The sequence below is a fragment of the Prionailurus bengalensis genome, chromosome E1 (assembly GCF_016509475.1).
Source record: "Prionailurus bengalensis isolate Pbe53 chromosome E1, Fcat_Pben_1.1_paternal_pri, whole genome shotgun sequence".
In the NCBI taxonomy this organism is placed as follows: Eukaryota; Metazoa; Chordata; class Mammalia; order Carnivora; family Felidae; genus Prionailurus; species Prionailurus bengalensis.
This window is the reverse complement of record NC_057347.1, coordinates 5,092,093-5,098,630: the sequence shown is the minus strand read 5'-3', so window position 1 is coordinate 5,098,630 and position 6,538 is coordinate 5,092,093. Positions and strand designations below refer to the sequence as shown.

Below are 6,538 nucleotides of genomic sequence, written 5' to 3'. Positions count from 1 at the left end.
TTTATCTGGTTTGGGTATTAGCCTAATACTGCTCTCATAGAATGAGTTGAGAAGCGTTCCTCCCTCTACTTGTATTTTCTGGAAGAGATTGTGGGAAATTGGTGCTACCTCTTCTTTAAATATTTTATAGAATTCTCCAACAAAACCATCTGGTCCTGGTGTTTTCTTTTTGTGGAAGCTTTTTAAGGATTGGTTCTATTTCTTTAACAGATACAGGAATGTTCCTATTGTCTATTGCTTCTTGAGTGAGCTTTTGTAGCTTGTATCCTTCAAGGAACTGATCAGTTTCATTTAAGTATCAAATGCCTGGTCCTGTACATGCTCTTCCTGTTCTGCTACTAACTTTCTTAATGCCCATGTGATCGGTCACGTTGATTCCTCTTTCATTTCTGGTATAGTTAACTGTGGGTCTCCTTACTATGTATCTTTTTTAGGTTAGCCTGCTGGAGATTTATCTGTTTATTTGTCTTCTCAAAACAAAAACACTTTTGGTTTTACTGATTTTCTCTATTGTTCTTCTGTTTTCAACAAGTCAACATAAAACAGATATTCTAGGATCTCTCATGAAGCAAACTAAATTGTTGGTGTGGTTTTGAGCATTTGGTGGAGAGGAGGAAGGCAACTTTACTTTATCTTGAAGATAGGAACAGTCTCTTTTGAGGAGCATTAAACCCTTGAAGAAATTAACATAATTTTAAAATGCTACTTAATGGGGCGCCTGGGTGGCTTAGTTGGTTAAGCATCTGACTTCCGCTCAGGTCATGATCTTGCGGTTTGTGAGTTTGAGCCCTGCGTTGGGCTCTGTGCTGACAGCTCAGAGCCTGGAGCCTGCTTCGGATTCTGTCTGTCTCTCTCTGACCCTCCTCTGCTCATGCTCCGTCTCTCTCTGTCTCTCAATGATAAATAAACATTAAAAAAATTTTAATGCTATTTGATTCTTCAAAGATATTATATTTATAAAGTCATAAAAGTATAACTGTAATTTCAAAAGGAAATAAATTATAATAAAATTATATTATTTTGATACATAAGTATTTGGTGGTTTTTTTTAAGAAAATGTATTTTTGATGTAGCGAAATATACGTAATGTAAAATGCATCATTTTAACCATTTGCAGTGGCACTGAGTACATCCACACTGTTAGAAAACTCCATACCCATTAAGTAATAACTATTCTATTCTTTCTTCTCCCCAGTCCCTGGAAACCACCATTCAACTTTCTTGTCTCCATGAATTTGCTACTCTAGATACCTCATGTAAGTGGAATCATACACTATTTATCCTTTTGAGATGGGGTTATTTCATCTAACATAATTTCTTCAAACGGAAGGGTATTACACTAAGTGAAATAAGTCAGTCAGAGAAAGATAGATATCATACGTTTTCACTCATATGTGGAACTTGAGAAACTTAACAGCAGTCCAGGGGGGAAGGGAAGGGGGAAAAAACAGTTACAGACAGAGAGGGAGGGAGGCAAACCCTAAGGGACTCTTAAATACAGAGAACAAACTGAGGGTTGATGGGTGTGGGGAAAATGGGTGATGGGCACTGAGGAGGGCACTTGTTGGGATGAGCACTGGGTGTTGTATGTAAGCGATGAATCACGGGAATCTACCCCCAAAACCAAGAGCACGCTGTATATACTGTATGTTAGCCAACTTGATAATAAATTATATTAAAGACAAACAAACAGGCAAATAAATAAATAAAACCATTCTAAGAAAAACAACAAAAACCATAATGTCTTCAAGGTTCACCCATATTGTAGCATATGTTAGAGTTTCCTTCCTTTTTAAGGCTGAATAATATTCCTTTGCATGCCTATCCATCTATTGATAGACACTGGAGTTGGCTATTGTGAATAACACTTCCATGAATATGGTTTACAAACATCTTTTCAAGCATGCTTTCAGTCCTTTGGAGTATACATCCAGAAGGAGAACTGCTAGACCATTTTTGCAATCCTATGTTAAGCTTTCTGAAGAACCACTATACCCTTTTCCACAGTGGCTATACCACTCTACACTCCCACTAGCAATAAACAAGAGTCCCAGTTTCTCCACATCCTACCAATCCTTCTTTCCTACTTTGTTGATAATAGCCACCCTAATGGGTGGAGTGTGGGGTCTTGTGGCTTTGACTTGAATTTCCCTAATGATTCGTGAGGTTGAACAGCTGTTTCTATGCTTCTTGGTCACTGGTTTATCTTCTTTGGAGAAATGTCTATGCAAATGTCTTTTGCCATTATTTAAAAAAATTTTTTTCTTTTTTTTTTTCAACGTTTATTTATTTTTGGGACAGAGACAGAGCATGAACGGGGGAGGGGCAGAGAGAGAGGGAGACACAGAATCGGAAACAGGCTCCAGGCTCTGAGCCATCAGCCCAGAGCCCGACGCGGGGCTCGAACTCACGGACCGCGAGATCGTGACCTGGCTGAAGTTGGACGCTTAACCGACTGCGCCACCCAGGCACCCCTAAAAAAAATTTTTTTTAATGTTAATTTATATTTGAGAGAGAGAGAGAGACTGCAAACAGGGGAGGGGAAGAGAGAGAGAAAGAGAGAGAGAGAGAGAGAGAGAGGCAGAATCCAAAGCAGGCTCCAGGCTCTGAGCTGTCAGCACAGAGCCCGACACGGGGCTCGAACGCATGAATTGTGAGATCATGACCTGAGCTGAAGTTGGCCCCCAGGTGCCCCTATGTCTAAAATGTTTTTAAACAAACAAAAGACAAAAACAAAGGCTCACGCTGTTTCTGATTCCAGAGAGAACTGGCTTGAATCCTGGCTCTTTTTACGAGCTGTGTAATGCTTAACAAATTACTGACCTCCTCCTAATATTGGTTTTCTCTTCTGTAAAATGGGGTGAGGTACTACATAGGAATGTTATAAGATATTGAAACGACAGGATACACTTAGAGCTCTCAGCTTATTGCCTTGTTTTGGAATAAGTGCACCCTGGTGCCATTATAAAGAGGAGTAACCTGCTTAAATATGCTTTATACAGTCTCCGTGATTTTTAATAAACAATTTTATCCTACCTTGGGTCTGACTGGTGTCAGCCCTTAATGGAAACCCCACACAGATGCACCCTAGCTGCTTGTCAGATAACTCTGTTGTCCAAATCCCATCAGAATCCTGTTTAGGAGAACAGATATTTATGGAGGATTTGCCTGAAGGACATGTTATTCATCTATTCTCTGGAAATGATAAATTTTACCCTTGGATCAAATAACACCATCTGAGAGCTGCATATCGGAATGGCATCATTCTGACTCTTGTCAAATTTACTTGACAGGATTGAACGTCACTGTTGTGAGCCTGGCTTGCGTTGAGGGATGCTGTAAGAAGCAGCCGGGCAAACTTTGCTCTTGTATTTATTGCTGGGCTGGAGTCCAGGATGTTCTTGTCTGAATCACAAAGTGTTTTCTTTATGAAGGCCCGAGGGAAGAATTTTTCTTAGGTCAGCAAGATGAGAAAACTTTAAACAACGGGTCTGTCTCTATCTTGCGGACGATCTGGATCTTTTAACAGTGCGTATTTCCCTGCTTACTTTAGCTTCCAGGAAACCTACAACCCCATCAGTGGCCCATCTTGGGTGCCTCTATAAAACAATGTGGCAGAGGCGCCTGGGTGGCGCAGTCGGTTAAGCGTCCGACTTCAGCCAGGTCACGATCTCGCGGTCCGGGAGTTCGAGCCCCGCGTCAGGCTCTGGGCTGATGGCTCGGAGCCTGGAGCCTGTTTCCGATTCTGCGTCTCCCTCTCTCTCTCTGCCCCTCCCCCGTTCATGCTCTGTCTCTCTCTGTCCCAAAAATAAATAAAAACGTTGGAAAAAAATAAAAATAAAAAAAAACAAACAATGTGGCAGTGAGAGGTAGGTAAATTTGCCCTTGGATTGTTTTTTCACCCACATTATTTCTTTGTCCCAACACTTTCCATGATTTATTTTCCATATATTTTTGGAAGCTGCCTCTTATTTATGACACAAGATAAGAAGAGAGAAAATGGAAAAATGAGGCTAGTATAAAGGAAAGTGGAGTATCGATAGGGGATAAATCAAGTAGGCAAAACTCTTATTACTTTCACATTTTCCTGGGCACCTTGCATTGAACTTCACAGCTAGTACATGGTTAGTGAATGTTTGTTAAGGAAAGAAAAAGAAAGAGAAGATCTATCAGGCCATTCCTTGTCCTGCTTGTGCCCAGATGTAAGGTTGGGTTAGACGTAGGGGAGGCTTGGTGAGTCCCTAAGAGGCCAAAGAGAATACTTTGATGCCTTCTGAGTGATATCTGACATTTCCTGAAGCAATGCCCTAGCCGCTTTTCAAGGCTCACTCCAATGCATCCACCTTACGAACACATCCCCTGTTGTAAGCGAATACCTCTCCTGGGAACGCTCTCAGAAACTACTGTCTCTGAGTACCCATTTCAAATGTGCTTAAAATAAAAATAAAAATAAAAATTTTTATGATAACTTATGAGATACAGATATAAAGATGATACATAAGGAAGGAGGGAAAGAAAGAAAGAAAGAAAGAAAGAAAGAAGAAAGAAAGAAAGACAGAAAGAAGAAAGAAAGAAAAAAAGAAAGAAAGAAAGAAAGAAAGAAAGAAAGAAAAGAAAGATTAGTTCAATAAATATTTTTAAACAGGTAAATGAAAATCCATTGTATTGATTTTTTTTTTTTTACAAACTTGCATTAAAACTCTGTTCCCATGAGTAGTATGGATGACTTCTCAAATGGGTTATAAGTAAGTAAAAGAAGCCAGACTGAAAAACCTAAACTTTTGACTCCATTTACATAACTCTCCAGCAAAAGCCAAATTACACAGGGAGAAGAAGGGCTGGGAGACAGGAACGGGCACAGTGGAACGTGGGGGTAATGGAACTCTTGTGTCTCAGGATTGTGTGGTGTTGGTCACATGACTCTATAGCTTTGTCAAAACACTCGGAATTCTGCCCTCAAAAGTGTGGATCCCAGGGGCACCTGGGTGGCTCAGTCAGTTAAGCCTCCAACTTGGGCTCAGGTCATGATCTCACGGTTCATGGGTTCGAGCCCCGCGTCATGTTCTGTGTTGACAGGCTCAGAGCCTGGAGCCTGCTTCCGATTCCGGGTCTCCCTCTCTCTCTGCCCCTCCCTCCCTCATGGTCTGTCTCTCTCAAAAACAAATAAACATAAAAAAAAAAAAAAAGAATTATTAAAGGCACACATGACAACGGACACTGTGTGTGCTATTCAGTGACAAGGGGGGCCATACCGTGGAATTGGATGAGATGGGTAGAGGGGAGCCCAGCAGAGTTCTTTTGAACAAGAGGTTAATCACCTGAAGGCCGCAGGAAACAGAGGTATTGACTAAGTGGGGCGGATGAGGACATCCCGGGCAGAGGCCTGTGCTCAAACATTGGAGCGGGAAAAACAGTACAGAGCTCTGGCCGAAAGGAAGACCACCAGTGTTTTAGGGAATAGGGTGACTCAAGTGCAGGCAGGGGAGTGGGGCAGGGGCCAGATCACACAGAGCCCCAGAGGACACTCAGAGGATTAAAAAAATTTTTTTTTAATGTTTATTTATTTTTGAGAGAGAGAGAGACAGAGACAGAGACAGAGACAGGGGAAGGGCCAGAGACAGAGGGAGACACAGAATGCGAAGCAGCCACCAGGCTCCGAGTTCTCAGCACAGAGCCGGATGTGGGGCTCGAACCCACGGACCGTGAGATCATGACCCGAGCCGAAGTCGGACGCTTAACTGACTGAGCCACTCAGGCGCCCCCAGAGGCTTTTAAGTATATCCTGAGAACTCTGGAAAGCCATGAAATCAAGGTAAAATCATCACGAATACTCCAGGCTAACCTCCATGACAAAACTTCAAGGGAGGGGGGAGAAGAAAAGCTCCAGAATACTCTCTAAAATGAAATAAAATGAAAAAACTGAAGCAACATGAGTTTCCACGGCATTTTATGGCTACCATATGGGTCTCTCATTTGTCACCCTGGGTCAATATGGTATTTACCTGTGTCCTTTCTGCTGGACCAAGTGCTTCCGGCAATTAGCAACATCTTATAAATTATTATGCCTTCAGGATCTGAAGCTTAGTTAAGTGTTCAATAAATATCTGTTGAGTTGAAATAAATTAAACAAAATCTCTAGGTATGCAAATACATAGCATTCCAAAGCCAAGTCCAGATACTAATTCCCCGGTACGTCCAAAAGTACTAAGAGATGCAAAGTTACAGGTGCATCTGCCGAAGCATAAAATAACCTTTTTTTTTTTTTTTGGAGCTGTCATGAATATATGCTGATCAGAATTACTCAGAATCTTCTGTCATGGTTCCAGAAACGTGGGGGAAAACAAAAGACAACACAGAGATAAAATTACAGGTTACCAAGAATTATTTTTGGAATTTTTTCAAAGCCAAGACAGACAACGCAGCCAGAAGATGAGAACAGCCAACTCGTGATAACATTTCTCTTCAGTGGATCAGGAAAGAGTCACAGAAGGTAATGACAGCCCAAGAGCAGAGAATGAATGAAGCCAAAAACTTCTGA

At 41.5% G+C, this 6,538-nt stretch overlaps 1 long non-coding RNA gene across 1 annotated transcript; it reads left to right on the top strand.

Annotated features, from left to right (window-relative positions):
- Positions 1 to 1,050: 1,050 nt before the first annotated feature.
- On the top strand, positions 1,051 to 6,336 carry LOC122484968. Its single transcript, XR_006297751.1, has 2 exons — positions 1,051 to 1,256; positions 6,272 to 6,336. It is a non-coding gene; the product is annotated as an uncharacterized LOC122484968 (long non-coding RNA).
- Positions 6,337 to 6,538: the final 202 nt, after the last annotated feature.